The sequence below is a fragment of the Phocoena phocoena genome, chromosome 11 (assembly GCF_963924675.1).
Source record: "Phocoena phocoena chromosome 11, mPhoPho1.1, whole genome shotgun sequence".
NCBI lineage: Eukaryota > Metazoa > Chordata > Mammalia > Artiodactyla > Phocoenidae > Phocoena > Phocoena phocoena.
This window is the reverse complement of record NC_089229.1, coordinates 90,943,843-90,962,723: the sequence shown is the minus strand read 5'-3', so window position 1 is coordinate 90,962,723 and position 18,881 is coordinate 90,943,843. Positions and strand designations below refer to the sequence as shown.

Here is an 18,881-nt window from a genome sequence, read left to right as displayed (position 1 = left end):
GGCTCTTATAGGCTGCTGGTGAAAGGCTGTGGAGTTTTTGTAAGAATCAGAGCAGCTGAAAGGGGAGGAACCAGTGGGAGGGGGCCGGAGAAGGTGGGGACTGGTTGGCACTCAACTAGCACTGGGACTTTTCCCAAATATTCATTCCTTACAGATATTATCTGCTCCGGGTGAGCAGTTTTCCCTCATTTCTGGAGCCCACTGTGCTACAGCAGCTGCTGCTCTGGTACACAAGTTGTGGCCACCCTATGTCTGGGTCAGAGCTGGCACAAGTCCACGGAGAAGGGAGTTGCCACAAACACATATTTGCCTTTCTAATTCCTTCTCTGGTCTGCCCTCCTGGCTCTGACTTTGGGTCTTTCAGGTTTGGTCCATAAACAGAGCCATAGTGATCTGTTTGCTCCCCTGATGGATGGATGAGAGGTTCTGGGGGAGAAAGGACTTCACTTTCTATGCTGGCACTAATTTAGAATTATTTTTCCAGTAGGGCTAAACTCTTAATCCTAACCAATTGGGTGTTCGCCTGATGATAGAGCCTGATGCATTTTTCCAGGTGCTCAGGACAGAGATGGCCAGGGACCCCCTGAGTTCTGTTTCCTCAGTTGGCTCCGTAACAACTTGCCCATCCAGTTTTGTGAGTTGAGCTCACACCTGTGCCCTGATGCTCTCTCAGGCTGGATATCACTCATGTAAAGTGCAGCAAGGATATGAGGGTACCCATCTTGCATTTTCTGAAGGCACTGTCTTGATAATGAACTAATTCAATATGCTTTTAGTGAGTGGCTGATGAGATGCAAGGTACTCTGCTAGGTGATGCGGGTGACCTAGAGACAACCAAGACAGTCCCTAAGGAAGTAAGTAAGAGCTACTTACTATTCGCTTTGCTCTTTAGCTGTCCTGTATCCTCCAACACAGATTTTCACAAACACACACCTCCATCCTATATCCTCCAACACAGATTTTCACAAACACACACCTCCACTGTATCATCAGAACCAGCGGCACTGTTTCTTTTCTTTTAGGAGGAAGATTGCAATTTGGTGTCTCCGGTTGTCTTGTAGACAGAGGTCTTTTATTTTTTAACCTCTTGGACAATCAGAAAACATTTTCTATCAGATGTGTCTCTGTTGCCTGGGTACCAAAGAGTCTTCTTGGCAGACAAATAGACTTGCATCACAGAGCAGCAGATTGTAGAAGAGGTAAAGTTGCAGGACCTCTAACTTGGGCTGGATCAGCGAAAGGGTTGGGATGAGGGTGGGTGGGTGTACTTTTCAATAAAAAAAGATTTATTTCTAAGAGCAGTGATGAGCAAGTAGGTGGAGCCTCGTGCCTCATTCTTTTTGTCTTATTGGGATGGATTTACCCTCCCAAACCCCAACCTGTGAAGAGCTTTTATAAATAATAATGGATTTCCTGTTAAAGGAAAAACTCAGTTGTAGTCTGAAGGATTACTGAGTTCTAAGGGACCAATAAAATTCAGGTTTTCCCTCCAGTTTTTTCCTATTGAGATATATTCTTTGGGATAAAATCTTAAAAACGACCTCAGAAAGAAGACAATGTATGATCATCTTTGATAAATTCGACCATCACAATTTATACTCACAAGATTGGGGGTTGTTTTCCTCTTTAAATCACAAATTTGCTCTCAGTGTTGGCTTCTGTGCCCTTTTTCCAAGATAAATCATCCAGGTCATTATATTTGCAAAAGCCAGTTTACTACATGGCATGGTTCATATAGCATTTTATATGTACTCAACTTAATCACTAACCCCCAATCATTATAATTTGAAACAAGTTGAATTCCAATGTTTCACCCTAAAAAGAGTAGGCTACTCACCTCTCACCCCCAGCCCATCTCCAGAATTAAAAAGGATTCTCTCTTCTCCAGCTACAAACACGTGCTTCGTAACGTACACTAGCTCTATCTTTCTCCAGTCGGTTCTAGCAGTCCCCTCTACTCCCAAATGCAGATGGCATCTGTGCTCTGTCAGCCTTCTGACCTCACAATTGTTTATTTTTACAATCGCTAAGTCCAAACTTGAAAATCTTACATTTCTCTATCCAATTTAAGCTTCACCTTTTTCACAAGTTATCTTAAATACTGCTTCCACTGGTTTTCCTAAACATTTATGCATCTCTCTTTATCATCTTGCTTTTTGTAAGGCTAACACTTTCTTTTGGAAACTATCTCTCACGAGTCTCTTATCTTTCCTTTCCACTGTTTCCATCTATGCCTGGGTTCTCTTATGCTCAATCCCATTTATATATGATTTGTAAAAATGATTAACATGTGTGAGAATTCAGAGCTCTTCCTTTTCTCTCCTCCTGTATCACTCCGAGTCTCATAGACAATTTTGTATGTGTCAACTCCAGCCATGTATTCTTTTTTAACATCTTTATTGGAGTGTAATTGCTTTATAATTGTGTGTTAGTTTTTGCTGTATAACAAAGTGAATCAGCTATACATATATCCCCATATCTCCTCCCTCTTGCATCTCCCTCCCACCCTCCCTATCCCACCCCTCTACTTGGACACAAAGCACCGAGTTGATCTCCCTGCTATGTGGCTGCTTCCCACTAGCTATCTATTTTATATTTAGTAGTGTATATATGTCAATGCCACTCTCTCACTTTGTCCCAGCTTACCTTTCCCCCTCCCCGTGTCCTTAAGTACATTCTCTACGTCTGGGTCTGTATTCCTGTCCTGCCCCTAGGTTCTTCAGAACCTTTTTTTTTTTTTTTTTTAGATTCCATATATATGTATTATCATACGGTATTTGTTCTTCTCTTTCTGACTTACTTCACTCTGTATGACACTCTCTAGGTTCATCCACCTCACTACAAATAACTCAATTTTGGTTCTTCTTATGGCTGAGTAATATTCCATTGTATATATGTTTCACATCTTTATCCATTCATCTGTTGATGGACACTTAGGTTGCTTCCCTGTCCTAGCTATTGTAAATAAAGCTGCAATGAACACTGTGGTAGATGACTCTTTTTGAATTATGGTTTTCTCTGGGTATATGCCCAGTAGTGGGATTGCTGGGTTGTATGGCAGTTCTATTTTTAGGTTTTAAGGAGCCTCCATACTGTTCTCCATAGTGGCTGTATCAATTTACATTCCCACCAACAAGAGGGTTCCATTTTCTCCACACCCTCTCCAGCATTTATTGTTTGTAGATATTTTGATAATGGCAATTCTGACCACTGTGAGGTGATACCTCATTGTAGTTTTGATTTGAATTTCTCTAATGGTTAGTGATGTTCAACATCACTAATCATGTGATGTTGGCAATGTGTTTGTTGGCAATCTGTATATCTTCTTTGGAGAAATGTCTCTTTAGGTTTTCTGCCCATTTTTGGATTGGGTTGTTTGTTTTTTTGATATTGAGCTGCATGAGCTGCTTGTAAATTTTGGAGATTAATCCTCTGTCAGTTGCTTCGTTTGCAAATATTTTCTCCCATTCTGAGGGTTGTTTTTTCATCTTGTTTATGGTTTCCTTTGCTGTGCAAAAGCTTTGAAGTTTCATTAGGCTCCATTTGCTTATTTTTGTTTTTATTTCCATTTCTCTAGGAGGTGGGTGAAAAAGGATCTGCTGTGATTTATGTCATAGAGTATTCTGCCTATGTTTTGCTCTAAGTGTCTGGCCTTACATTTAGGTCTTTAATCCATTTTGAGTTTATTTTTGTGTATGGTGTTAGGGAGTGTTCTAATTTCATTCTTTTACATGTAGCTGTCCAGTTTTCCCAGCACCACTTATTGAAGAGGCTGTCTTTTCTCCACTGTATATTCTTGCCTCCTTTATCAAAGATAAGGGAACCATATGAGCATGGGTTTATCTCTGGGCTTTCTATCTTGTTCCTTTGATCTATTTTTCTGTTTTTTTTTTTTTGTGCCAGTACTACACTGTTTTGGTTACTGTAGCTTTGTAGTATAGTCTGAAGTGAGGGAGCCTGATTCCTCCAGCTCTGTTTTTCTTTCTCAAGATTGCTTTGGCTATTCGGGGTCTTTTGTGTTTCCACACAAGTTGTGAATTTTTTTTGTTCTAGTTCCATGAAACATGCCATTGGTAATTTTATAGGGATTGCACTGAATCTGTAGATTGCTTTGGGTAGTATAGTCATTTTCACAATGTTGTTTCTTACAGTCCAAGAACATGGTATATCTCTCCATCTGTTTGTATCATCTTTAATTTCTCTCATCAGTGTCTTATAGTTTTCTGCATACAGGTCTTTTGTTTCCTTAGGTAGGTTTATTCCGAGGTATTTTATTCTTTTTGTTGCAATGGTAAATGGGAGTGCTTCCTTAATTTCTCTTTCAGATTTTTATCATTAGTGTATAGGAATGCAAGAGATTTCTGTGCATTAATTTTGTATCCTGCTACTTTACCAGATTCATTGATTAGCTCCAGTAGTTTTCTGGCAGCATCTTTAGGATTCTTTATGTATAGTATCATGTCATCTGCAAACAGTGACAGTTTTACTTCTTTTCCGATTTAGATTCCTTTTATTTCTTTTTCTTCTCTTATTGCTGTGGCTAAAACTTCCAAAACTATGTTGAATAATAGTGCTGAGAGTGGGCAACCTTGTCTTGTTCCTGATCTTAGAGGAAATGGTTTCAGTTTTTCACCATAGAGAATGATGTTGGCAGCTTGTTTGTCATATATGGGCTTTATTATGTTGAGATAAGTTCCCTCTATGCCCACCTTCTGGAGGGTTTTTATCATAAATGGGTGTTGAATTTTGTTGAAAGTTTTTCTGCATCTATTGAGATGACCATATGGTTTTTATCCTTCAATTTTTTAATATGGTTTATCACATTGATTGATTTGTATATATTGAAGAATCCTTGCATTCCTGGGATAAACCCCACTTGATCATGGTGTATGATCTGTTTAATGGGCTGTTGGATTCTGTTTGCTAGTATTTTGTGGAGGAGTTTTGCATCTATGTTCATCAGTGATATTGTCTTTCTATGTCTCTTGTAAGAGTCTTTATTTTAAAGTCTGTTTTGTCTAATATGAGAATTGCTACTCCAGCTTTCTTTTGATTTTCATTTACATAGAATATCTCTTTCCATCCTCTCACTTTCAGTCTGTATGTGTCCCTAGGTCTGAAGTGGGTCTCTTGTAGACAGTATATATACGGGTCTTGTTTTTGTATCCATTCAGCCATTCTATGTCTTTTGGTTGGGGTGTTTAATCTATTTACATTTAATGCAATTATTGATATGTATGTTCCTATTACTATTTTCTTAGTTGTTTTGAGTTTGCTATTGTAGGTCTTTTTCTTCTCTTGTGTTTCCTGCCTAGAGAATTTCCTGTAACATTTGTTGTAAAGCTGGTTTGGTGATGTTGAATTCTCTTAGTTTTTGCTTGTCCGTAAAGGTTTTAATTTCTCTGTTGAATCTGAATGAGATCTTTGCTGGGTAGAGTATCCTTGGTTGTAGGTTCTTCCCTTTCATTACTTTAAATGTGTCCTGCCACACCCTTCTGGCTTGCAGAGTTTCAGTTGAGAAATCAGCTGTTAAGCTTATGGGCAATCTCATGTATATTATTTGTTGCTTTTCCCTTGTTGTTTTTAATATTTTTTCTTTGTATTTAATTAATTAAAAAAATTTTTTTTAAATTTTTGATAGTTTGATTAATATGTGTCTTGGCATGTTTCTTCTTGGATTTATCCTGTATCGGACTCTCTGTGTTTCCTGGAGTTGATTGACTATTTCCTTTCCCATATTAGGGAAGTTTTCCAGTATAATCTCCTCAAATATTTTCTCAGTCCCTTTCTTTTTCTATTCTTCTTCTGGGACCCCTATAATTCAAATGTTAGTGCATTTAATGTTCTTCCAGAGGTCTCTGAGACTGTCCTCAATTCTCCTTCTTTTTTTTTTTTTTTTGTGGTACGTGGGCCTCTCACTGTTGTGGCCTCTCCCGTTACAGATCACAGGCTCTGGACGTGCAGGCTCAGTGGCCATGGTTCATGGGCTCAGCCGCTCCGCAGCATGTGGGATCTTCCCAGACTGGGGCATGAACCCGTGTCCCCTGCATCAGCAGGCGGACTCTCAACCACTCCGCCACCAGGGAAGCCCTGCCCTCAATTCTTTTCATTCTTTTTTCTTTATTCTGCTCTGTGGTAGTTATATCCACTATTTTATCTTCCAGCTCACTTACCCGTTCTTCTGCCTCAGTTATTCTGCTATTGATTCCTTCTAGAAACATTTTTAATTTCATTTATTGTGTTTTTCATCATTGTTTGTTTGCTCTTTAGTTCTTCTAGGTCCTTGTTAAATATTTCTTGTATTTTCTCCATTCTATTTTCAAGATTTTGGATCATCTTTACTATCATTACCCCAAATTCTTTTTCAGGTAGACTGCCTATTTCCTCTTCATTTGTTTGGTCTGGTGGTTTTTACTTTCCTCCTTCATTTGCTGTGTATTCCTCTATCTTCTCATTTTGCTTAAGTTACTGCATTTGTGGTCTCCTTTTCACAGGTTGCATGTTCATACTTCCTGTTGTTTTTGGTGTCTGCCCCCAGGGGGTAAGTTTGGTTCAGTGGGTTGTGTAAGCTTCCTGGTGGAGGAGACTGGGTCTTTCTTCTGGTGAATGAGGCTGGATCTTGTCTTTCTGGTGGGCAGGACTGCATTTGGTGCTGAGTTTTGGGGTGTTTGTGAACTATTATGATTTTAGGCAGCCTCTCTGCTAATGGCTGGGGTTGTGTTCCTGTCTTGTTAGTTGCTTGGCATGGGGTGTCCAGCACTGGAACTTGCTGGTCACTGAGTGGAACTGGGTCTTAGCATTGAGATGGAGATCTCTGGGAGAGCTTTTGCTATTTTATATTACAAGGGGCTGGGAGGTCTCTGGTGGACCAGTGTCCTCAACTCGGCTCTCCCACCTACAAGGCTCAGGCCTGACACCTGGCTGGAGCACCAACACCCTGTGAGCCACAGGGCATGTTTTGTCAAACTGTATATGATCTGGACTTCCCTCGGGCTCTCTCCAGCCATGTATTCTTATGTAGAGGAGTTGAACTAACCCGATGGGTCCTTTTATCTTTGGCTGCAATGGGTCTTCATTGCTGCACGCGGGCTTTCCTTAGTTGCGTTGAGGAGGGACTACTCTTCCTTGTGGTGCGTGGGCTTCTCATTGCAGTGTCTTCTCTTGTTGTGGAGCATGGGCTCTAGGCACAGGGGCTTCAGTAGTTGTGGCATGTGGGCTTAGTTGCTCTGTGACATGTTGGATCTTCCCGGACCAGGGCTCGTGGTTCTGTGTCCCCTGCATTGGCAGGTGGATTCCTAACCCCTGTGCCAGCAGGGAATCCCTCGATGGGTCCTTTGTATCAAAAAAGGCCAACATCAACTCATCAGAGAGAAGAGAGAGAAAAAATGGTGGTAGATAAAAAGTGGAGGGAGAGAAATGGGAAGAGCTTTGTAGACTTGGTTTGTTTGATGGGGGAGTTTTAGGTAGAGATTTGAGCTGTGGACAGAAAAGCTTTCAGACAGTTGTAGGATGTGAGACGTTGAGAGTAAGACATGGGAAAAGACAAGTCAGAATGGCTTTAGTTATGAATTGTATTGTTTTAGATAGTAGAAGATTGAGAATAGCCAAAAAATTTTGAAATTGTTTTTAATTAATGTTGCCTACTAGTTTGTATTTTTAAAATTTGTGTATCTTGTAAAGACTAGACCACATGAAGCTTTAACTTACATTTGGATTTTAGGTAATTATGAAAAACATTTATATAGATATTTCCCCCTTACTACTCAAGAAATGCATTCTTTTTAAAAAATTAATTAATTAATTAATTTATTTTTGGCTGTGTTGGCTCTTCATTGTTGCGCGCAGGCTTTCTCTAGTTGTGGCAAGAGGACGCTGCTCTTCATTGGGGTGCATGGGCTTCTCATTGGGTGGCTTCTCTTGTTGTGGAGCACGGGCTCTAGGTGCTTGGGCTTCAGCAGTTGTGGCACACAGGCTCAGTAGTTGTGGCTCACAGTCTTAGTTGCTCCGCGGCATGTGGGATCTGCCCGGACCAGGGCTCGAAACCATGTCCCCTGCTTTGGCAGGCGGATTCTTAACCACTGTGCCACCAGGGAAGTCCAAGAAAAGTATTCTTTCATGAAAAAAATATTTGAAGACACCCCCAGAAGTGACAACAAAGATATGAGAGAGACAGTGATATGATTACCAGGTTTTTTTTTAGCTTGTACAGGAATTTCCTCATGCGAGATGGGCAGTATGGTATAACCCAGGCAACAGAAGCTATAGAGAAATACAAGATCTCCTATTCCACCTGTCTCAGGAGGAAAAGCCAAGCATGGCCACACCTTTCAGAGCCAGAAGTAGCCTCATGTTTTTAGTCATCCATCATCCATCCATCCATCTATCCATCCATCCAACCATCCATCCATGAATCTGTCCTACAAATTTATTGAGCAATTACTATGTGCCAACACTAAGCTGGAAATATAGTGGCGAAAAATACAGGTATGGATCCTACTCTCATGAATAAAGTGTGTTCTTAGATCACAAATTTAATCAGTGGCCCTTCTCTACAGACATTTGTTTAGGCAGCCAGCTGGCCCTAGAGAAGACCAAATGATGTGTTTTATCATTGGACTGACATTTTTTTCTTCAGGTAAAAATCACGTTTTCCTTTTAATTGACACCGTTTCCTCTCTTGGGTGCTACTTTGGTAATGATTAGGTCCCCACCTCTCAAGAACATTGTATCTGAACAGGCTGAGACAGAGCCAGTGTGAACACAGACCCCAAACCTGGGCTTTCGGAATAACAAGAACAGAAAAAACCAGCCTTTTTCTTCAGTTACAAAGGAGTCACTCAGAGGGTCCAAAGCTCTGTTTTCCAAACGTAGAAAACCTGGAGCTCAATGCAAACTGGAAACCAAAATATATCAGAACTGAAGCATAGTGCTTTGTCAAATCCTCAAGGTCTGATCTTCCTGTCTCTTCTACAAGGAATGGCCTGACTCCAGTATTTTTAAAGGAAGATGTTTTGTTTCTATTTCACTTTCCAACTGGGTATCAAATCTACTAAAAGGGATACAATGAATCAGAATAAGTCCGCTCACTCACAAGACACTCCCAGATAATGATTATTGGTTGCAGAGTTTATTCAGCACGTTATTTCAAAGCGGCAAAATTCAGGACAATCTGAGAAGAGAATTCAAAAGCGGCAGCTACATTTGCTGATAGGTTCATGCGAGACACACATTCATACGACCCATTTTTCAGTGTATACGTCAAGGGGCCAAGACCCCTGATCAGCACAATAAGTTATTTTGTCCCTTATAGTGCACAGCACAACAGAGGCAGGGACACTTTCTTGGAGATGTTCACACGCTCTGAAGGAGGCCGGAGCCCAGCGCCCCGGGCCCTCATTAGCTGGACCCCTCCTCTTCTTTGGTTACGGTGGCCTCAGAGGCAGCCGTTTCCTCTAATCGATCCGCTGGCTTCTCCTCTTCCTCCTGGGGATAGAGGTCCGGGTACTTCTGCATGGCGCGGAGCTGGTCTACACAGTCCGACCCCTTGACATCCTCTGTGCTGCAGTGGAAGCAGGAAAAGCCCACCTTGAACTGTTCCCCACGCGGGCCACTGGCCATCCCCCCAAGGCACGGGCAGTTCCAGCTGATGTTGTCTCCGTGGGGCAGCATCCGTCCGCGCTCCTCGTACGGATCATTGGGGTCGTCGGCCGCCAGCTCCGCGTTCCTTGGAGTTTCATGGTCTTCTTTGGTTACAAATATGCTTCGATCCTTCCCTTCCTGCTGGCTGTAGGCCGTGGTGCAGCCCGGCGCCCCGACCTCGCGGCGATTGCGGACGTGGCCTCACGCCGTGACCTCTCCGCTGCGGGGCGGGTGGCTTTGGAGCGACATTTTTATGGGCACTCAGCAGTACTTTTGTTTGCAGAACATTGCAAAAAACACTGATGAGGAGCTCAGACTTCAGGGAGAGAATGAAGGAGGAGGAAGGTTGGCAGAGCTGCCAGGAATTACTGTGGGGAGAAGCATCTCAGAATGGTATGTCCTGGAATATACACCGAAAGAGTTATCCCTTTTCTATAGTATTTCTGTGACTAAAATAATGGTACAGTAATAATGAAGCTAATATATATCCCCACCAATTCCACATCTTCTGCTCTCTGTCCTTTCTTATCCTTTCTCTAAGTCTTTTTCAGACTGCTACTAGGCATGTTGTCTTTGAGAAATTTTCTTGGCTCCTGTTAGATTTTTTTCTTTCAGTTCCATGAGATTCAGCTTTATTTACAAAATGTTGGTTTTATGAGTTCATATTATTCTTTTACTGGCAGCTCTAAAACCCTTTCTCTTGCCAGTAAAGGGAAAAAGGCAAAGAAGAGTTAGGAAGCAACATCTCTGAAGATAAAAAACAGAAATCATTTTCTAGGACATCAAAAGGCAATGAATTGAGAAACACCTAGCCAATTTCGTGAGACAGTGCCGACCTCTTAGCTCTGTTCTAAGGGAAGCCCCTTGCATGGATTCTACATCTCAGATTTATTAATCCACATAGCTTCCCATCCATCAAATCCCTCTCTTTTTCTTAGTTTGTCTTAGCTGAACTAAATGAAAATCAATCTTTGTTGAACTCAAGTTTGGGAGAGCATCTAGGGAAGCCGGGGCACAAACTTCTGGGGAAGGGCGAAGTCTGGAGGTTAGCTGAGCTCTTGGTTCAGAACAGCTGTAATTTTTCTATTCTTCCTGTATAGATGATTTCCTCTACCCTTTTCTTTTCTATTAAAATCTTCATTTAAAAAAAATATGATAGCAGATATCAAATAAAATTATACAACTATCCAAGTAATACTGATATATCATACATCATCTTTGCTACATACTAAGCACTGTGATAATCACTTTTTATTCATTGTGTTCTTTACTTCTCATAATAATCCTACATACTGAGTATAATTATTCACATATTATATATGAGAAACTTAAGGCTCAAAGAGGTTACATATATATATATATATATTTTTTTTTTTTAATGAAAGCTTCTTTATTTATTTATTTTTGGCTGTGTTGGGTCTTCGTTTCTGTGCGAGGGCTTTCTCTAGTTGTGGCGAGCGGGGGCCACTCTTCATCGCGGTGCGCGGGTCTCCTACTGTCACGGCCTTTCTTGTTGCGGAGCACAAGCTCCAGACGCACAGGTTCAGTAGTTGTGGCTCACAGGCCTAGTTGCTCCACGGCATGTGGGATCTTCCCAGATCAGGGCTCGAACCCGTGTCGCCTGTATTGGAAGGCAGATTCTCAACCACTGCGCCACCAGGGAAGCCCCAGAGGTTACATATTCAATCCAAGGTCACACAGCAGTTAAATGGCAAAGACGGGATTCAAACACAGGGCTGTTTGATTTAGAAGAATATGATTTTAACCACTGATACAATCATACAGTATTCCCTAATGTTCTGATACTTACTTAAATAATTCTGTGACTGTGTCTACAGGGATCCTTGAGTTCCCAGTTTCAGAGCTAAAGATAAAATTAAACAAAGATATACATACTTAACATAATGATTTATTCAATGTCCTTTAAAATATGAGAATAGAGGGCTTCCCTGGTGGCGCAGTGGTTGAGAGTCCGCCTGCCAATGCAGGGGACACGGGTTCGTGCCCCGGTCCGGGAAGATCCCACGTGCCGTGGAGCGGCTAGGCCCGTGAGCCATGGCCGCTGAGCCTGCGCGTCCGGAGCCTGTGCTCCGCAACAGGAGAGGCCACAACAGTGAGAGGCCCGTGTACCGCAAAAAAAAAAAAAAAAAGACAATAGAAATTAAGGATTTGCATATTGCCACTTAATCCCAGATAGTTAAATGACTTATAAAATCAGAGAAAGGGATGCATTAGGTATTGGAACCTAAGTCCCTCATTTCTTTATCCAGCACTCTGCACACTAAATTGTCTTGTCCAAACAAGCTCCAACTCAAATATGTTGGTTCCTAAAACCTTTCATCTCCCTTCAGGAATCACCAAGTCTCACTTCAGGAATCACCAAGTCTCATCCCAGTCTATGAGCAATCATGTTTGCTGACTGTCATCTGGTTTGGTATAAGAATACAGGCTCCGTGGTGTCTACAAAGCCAACTTCTACAGTTACTTAGACCCCAAGCAAAACTGGAAATCTGGGCTTAATTTACAAGATGCTCCTTCAACTCAAAGCAAAATAGAGAACAGGTTCTGCGTCTCCTATCTTTTCGGGCCTTATAAAACTTGACTCACAGGACTGTTGGATGGATTAAATAGGACAACACATGTAGAGCACCTCCATTAATCTCTGGCATGTAATGTCATGGAGTACGCACACACACACACACACACACACACACACACACACAATGTTATTTCCAAAAAGATAGGTTTAACTCCATTGGTTTAGTGTTATTTTGGTTTTCCCCCAATAGTCAAGGAATAGATTGTTAAGAATGACCAAAGCAGAGGAGAGTAGACAAAAAGTGGGAGTGATTGAATCAGCAAGGTCTCGTCCAATGGGAACTAAATTGGAAGCTGAAAGACCTCAATTTAGTTCTGACACTGCCATGCAATGCCTATGTGACTTTTGAAAAAATCGTTTAATTCTCTTTCTAAACATGTGTTGAAATAGACTGCTATAATTGTGTGCTTCTAGATTATTTCATCCTTGGAATAGATAAATAAGATAGAGAAATAATTATATAATCCAGGGTTTGAAGGAACACTGTGTTCTTAATGCTATTTTGAAAGTGGTTCTTCCAGGGCTGACTGGTGTTTGGGTGTCCACCCCTGAGCTTGAAAACCACTAGCAAGATGCCTTGCAAAAATTTCACTCAAATCACCACCTCCCAGCTGGCCCCCTCTGCTGTCATTTCCCAGTGCTGTCAAATAACTTCATTCATTCAAGTTGGACATTGATACGCTTTGAAATCCTTGGGACAAAAAAAAGCAATCTTTTTAGCCGGGGTTTGGTCAGTGGAGAAAAATCTCATGGCAGAGATCTGAAACTCTACAGTTCCTCTCCTTTGTTTCATCATCTAGTCACTGCAAACCCTGGAAATAGGATGAAAGTCAGAAAAAGTTGGAAGAGGACAGAAAGGAAAAATTTCCAGGTTAGTAGTAGGGAGAGTATAGTGCAGAACACGTCTGCTGATCAAGGTAAAAGTGAACAGGCTGTGAAAGAAGAGATTGTTTCCACACCTGACTCCTCCCTGTTAGAATTGTGATGGAAAATGCTGCAGTGAAATGTGGGTTGGGATGACCTGTGGAAATGTAATTTAGCCTGCCCACTGCTGTTCACTTGAACAGTCCTGTAACCAGTGCTTGTCTGAATCTTGGTGGCATCATCCCTGACTCTGATTCTTCCAATTTATCATTCTCCCTGTTTCCTGTCTTTCTTGTAATCTTACATTATTTCTTTCCTGCCACTATGAAATTTTAAAAGAGATTTTTATTTTGTTGAGGGGATGAGGGGATTTTTCACTGGAGTGCTTTCTCTGGCTTTTGGTAGGAGATAAATGAGTGCAAGTAAGAATGGGATCAAAAGGAAGGGAAGAGAAACTAAAGTGAACAAGATGTAATTTTTGGTTTTGTTTTGTTTTGAGAGAGCAACAGAAGGGCAGGAGAAATGGATATGGGGTGGGGACCGGGATGAGTAAGGAGGAGAGTCTGGCGTGAACACTTACTCTCCCACCAGACTGCGAGGTTTTTGAGGTTACCCGCTGGACCTTTTCATTTTTTTAAATTTATTTTTTATACAGCAGGTTCTTATTAGTTATCTATTTTATACACATTAGCGTATATATGTCAATCCCAGTCTCCCAATTCATCCCCCCCACCACCAACTTTCCCTCCTTGGTGTCCATACATTTGTTCTCTACATCTGTGTCTCTATTTCTGCCTTGCAAACCAGTTCATCTATACCATTTTTCTAGATTTCACATATATGTGTTAATATACGATATTTGTTTTTCTCTTTCTGACTGACTTCACTCTGTATGACAGTCTCTAGGTCCATCCACCTCTCTACAAATGATCCAATTTCATTCCTTTTCATGGCTAAGTAATATTCCATTGTATATATGTACCACATCTTCTTTATCCATTCGTCTGTCGATGGGCATTTAGGTTGCTTCCATGACCTTAGCCACTGGATCTTATTCATCTTTCTAACATACAACAGCTGCCCAGTGCTTGAATTGAGTCAGTAGCCTATCCCTTTTATATCCCCAATTCTCTGGTGACATAGTAGACAGTGGAAAAGAGCATGTGTTTTGTAGTCAGCAGGACTGAATTTGAATTCTGCTGTCACTTAGTGATCTCTGCCATTTCTCTGATTCTCATTTTCTTTATCTGAAAAAAATGGGGGTGCTGATGGAAAGTAATTTATAAAGTTGTAGTGAGGATTAAATAAGATAATGCATGTGAGCATCTAGCAGGCACAGTGTTGGCATATGGTAAATGTTCCATGAAAGTAGTTCTTATTATTCTTGCTGATTAGTGATGTGACCCTGGATAAGTCATTTCCTCACTGTAGCATGTGAAGGATGACAATTGTTACATAAAGTGTTGTAAAGATTTAATGAGATAATCCTTGTAAACTACCCAGTGAGTGCCTGTAATATAGTAGTTGCTCATTAAATGTTAGTTCCCTTCCTTATATTCCCAGCTGTCTGTCCCATTCTTTTCTTTCACTTTTCCTCTGAATGTAACCAGTTCTCTAGCCAAACTGAACAACTTGTTCTAAGATGTCCTTCAGTGTTTGCCATCACATCTTTGCTCATTTAATTGCATAATCTCTTTTTCTGCATTCCTGTCTCTGTCTATTGCAACCTTGGGCATCTTTTAAGGTTTATCTCAAATACCACCTGCTTCACTATGTATTACATAAGTAAGCTTCCCAACTAGGTTATCTCTCCTTCCCTAAACACTCCCTTAGCATTCTGTTTTATTTCTTTAGTAGTGCACACCTTCTTCCTCTTTGAATTACAGGCATTTCTGTTCTCCGTATGTGCCACACCCCCTTTCCTCAGCTATTGATGGTACAATCACAGGTCTCTTCCCCTTCTCACCCCAGGCACATTTATCCACCAGGGTCCAACTATCTAGGAAACTGTCATCTCTGGAAAGACTGGATTCTTTCTTGCTGAAAGAAGGAAAAGACTCTCTTGTTGAATTCACATATTGAGTTAAATGCCTCTGATGTGTCCTCTTGGTAACCTTAGGACACCCTTTCATAAATCACACCTGGTTTCACTGCAAAATACTGAAATTGCCTGCTTGCATGACAATGAATTTTAAGCTCCTCAAAGGGAAGTCAGGGCTTGTATTCTATTCATCTTTGTAGCCCTAGTCCCATATACATTGTCTTACCTGAAAACCTTGTTCAGCGCTTGAAAACTGTAAGAGCTCAGTGAAGTTACCCTTAACAATCCGCTCCCGCAGTCTATCATAACACACACTAAATATCTCTCTGCTGGTTAGTTGAAGGATAAATTTAACTCCTTGCAAAGACAGGAAATTGCTATAATCTGAAACACAAAATAATTGTAAGTATGCTCAAAGAAGGGAAACATACTATTTCACTCGTATTTTCTCTACCTTTGGCTTATATGGTAATCCAACTATTAAATTAGCTGATTATCCACTTTGTGAAATAGCAATGTTCCTGAAAAGTTTTCAGATGATAACATTGTAAAATCAAATTATAGTGTAATACAGGAAAAACTGTCCTTTCTCTTCAAAGAAAATCACTTGAGTAGCAAGAATTCCTCTGGAAGAGTAAAACAAGAAATGTTCCCTTACTGTGTGTGGGATGTAAATTTTCCCCTTGCGGGTTTTTCTTTCCGTGTAGATTTTTACACGTGGATCTGCTGGAGTGAACCTGTATATACAATTTGAGGTCATAGAAAGAAACTGACTCCATGTACAGCACCAAATGTTTGCAGATTACAGATATAAGAATTTCAGTGGGGCTTCCCTGGTGGCTCAGTGGTTGAGAATCCGCCTGCCAAAGCAGGGGACATGGGTTTGAGCCCTGTTCTGGGAAGATCCCACATGCTGCAGAGCAACTAAGCCTGTGCGCCACAACTACTGAGCCTGTGCCCTAGAACCCGTGAGCCACAACTAATGAGCCCGTGGGCCACAACTACTGAAGCTCACATGCTTTGAGCCTGTGCTCTGCAACAAGAGAAGCCACCGCAATGAGAAGCCCGCACACCACAACGAAGAGTAGCCCTCACTCGCAACTAGAGAAAGCCCATGTGCAGCAACGAAGACTCAGCACAGCCAAAAAAATCAATCAATCAATCAATCAATTTATATAAAAAAAAGAATTTCAATGGACAGAAAACAAGAATATAGGAAGATGGCCAAAAGGCCATCATTAATTAAATAATTAAATTAACTACTTTTTTCATTAAGTTAAAAAATGAATAATATTTATTAAACAGTTTCATTTCTTTCTTGTCTTCGCTTTTTTTCTGGTTCACCGAAACAAGCCTCTCATCTATGCCAACTATCTTAAAACAAAGCACAATTTTTGTTAGAAAAGGAAAAATGTGAATGTCTTATTTAGAAGTAATATACAAAAAGTTCATTCACAAAAAAGAGAGACTAAGGCTATCTCCTCTCTCTCTACGTGCAATTTTTTTTACGCTCACTGAACATTTGCTGAATAGCTGAAAGGAAGAAAATTTTGTGCCATTTTCACCTTTCCCAGAAGTTGTGCTGTATTTCTTGGAATGAATTTCAGTACTTTCTTTCCGTCTTCAGATGACATATGAACTTTCTCACAAGGTCAGCAGCCAGAGGTGGAGGATTTGTGGGGATACACATTTTGAAGCCAAAGATTCTTGGGAACGAGAAATAACTCGAATACAGATATTGGCTGTTCTCTATACTGTGGAATCCTGAGAAGAGCAGGGCTTAAATACTTAATATGTTGGTGCCACGAATAAATCAAATGGACAATGGTGCAAAAGTAAAAATGTTCCTGCAACAATTGGAGGTCAGTTGGCAACTTTAACTTGGACTTCTCAGCCTTACATCTCAGCCTTACATTTGGTCTTCATATTGTGCTTTGTACCTAAACTCACCCCTTCGAGGGCCAGGCACAGTTCCTCTGGCTGAGATTTTTCCTGTGTGTGCTCAAGGAGAAGTAAAAAAACGGACTTACTGCTCCTCGTGCCAGCATGTCTTTCTGTTGCAAGAAAAGAAAGCAACCACATGGACTGCCATGAAGAGATTTGGCAAACCTGGCTTGTAGGGTTGATTTCCATATGGTGTAAGATTAGAATTAATTATTCAAACGAGGGCAGTGAAAGAACCCTCAGGCATTTTGAATGTTCTGAAAAAAAAAAGCTCAAGAAAGGAAAAGATACTGGAACATTTCAGTGAATATCTAAATAAATTTATACAGGCCGTGGCATATAACTTATTATTTAAACTATCTAATCTAGGACTTAAATGATACTTTAAAGAAAAAATTCCCACCAGTGACATGAACAAAAATTGATTAAAAAAATAGAATATATGCATACAAAAGAAGCAATTATTAATATTCTTCTTTTAGGATAAAAAGTATGCAAACAACTGAGCAAGTCTATAATAAAAATCCATAATAAATGTATGTAAATACAAAATATAGTCTAAAATATTATTTTGATAAAGAGAATATAGTTTATCTTTATAAAGTTCTTATGGGGATGCTTGGAACTGTCAACTGACTTGTCCAAAAAGATATCATGGCTTGGATGCCTTGGGTTTTACCTGACTTCAAACAGTTCTCTGTGTGCATGTTTATATGTGAGTGTAGATATAATTTGTATTGGATTATATATCATTTATATTAGATTATAAGTATCTAAAGAGTGAAGGTTATGTATTCTAATATACATAATATCTGTATTCTAATATAACACATGATGCATTGTTTGGCAAATAGTAAGCACTTAATAATTATTTGCTAGATAGAATTTATAAAAACAAGTTAACATATTACTGACAAGGCAGTTTCTAAGAACAATAATAATTCATTCATTTGCTAATTTTTCTACAGGACTATTTTTTTCACACACACACACACATTGTATTTTATTTTTACAAGAGATAAATAAACTGACACCAAGCATTGTAAATGGATGACCATAAGAAAAGCAACAATGATTGCAATTACCAAACGTGAAACACACTCATACTACCTCATAATATTGACATTCAGTCCAGTAATCCTCCACTGTAACAGCTCCTTTACTTTGCAGAGAAAATTGATTTCTACAAGACTTTTAAACTGCTACTTACTTTATTCCAGATACTGTTGGGTTTTTTTTGATTTTCTCTTGTTAACTTTTTAAAAAAAATTTTTATTGGAGTATAGTTGATTTACAATATTGTGTTAGTTTCAGGTGTACAGCAAAGTGAATCAGTTATACATATATCCACTCTTTTTTTGTTTGTTTAGATTCTTTTCCCATATAGGCCCTTACAGAGTATTGAGTAGAGTTTCCTGTGCTATACAGCAGGTTCTTATTAGTTACCTATTTTATACATGATAGTAGTGTGTATATGTCAGTCCCAATCTCCCAGTTTATCCCTCACCCACTTATCCCCTCATAACCATAAGCTTTTCTACATCCGTGACTCTGCTTCTGTTTTGTAAATAAGTTCATTTGTACCCTTTGCTTAGATTCCACATATAAGCGATATCATATGATATTTGCCTTTCTGTGCAGATACTGTATTAATTGGAATTCATATCTGTCCTCAAGAAAATTATACTCTATAGAGAGGATGATATATAAACAAATAATTATAAATACTGTGAGAAAGTCTTAGTTATGTAAAAAGTTTTGTGCTGTAGAAAATAGTCTTAATAAGGTGGTAAT

The 18,881-nt window shown here is 40.0% G+C and overlaps 1 pseudogene; it reads right to left on the bottom strand.

Annotated features, from left to right (window-relative positions):
- Window positions 1–9,396: 9,396 nt before the first annotated feature.
- Window positions 9,397–17,794, bottom strand: LOC136131447 (mitochondrial intermembrane space import and assembly protein 40 pseudogene; annotated as a pseudogene).
- Between the last annotated feature and the right edge of the window lie 1,087 nt (window positions 17,795–18,881).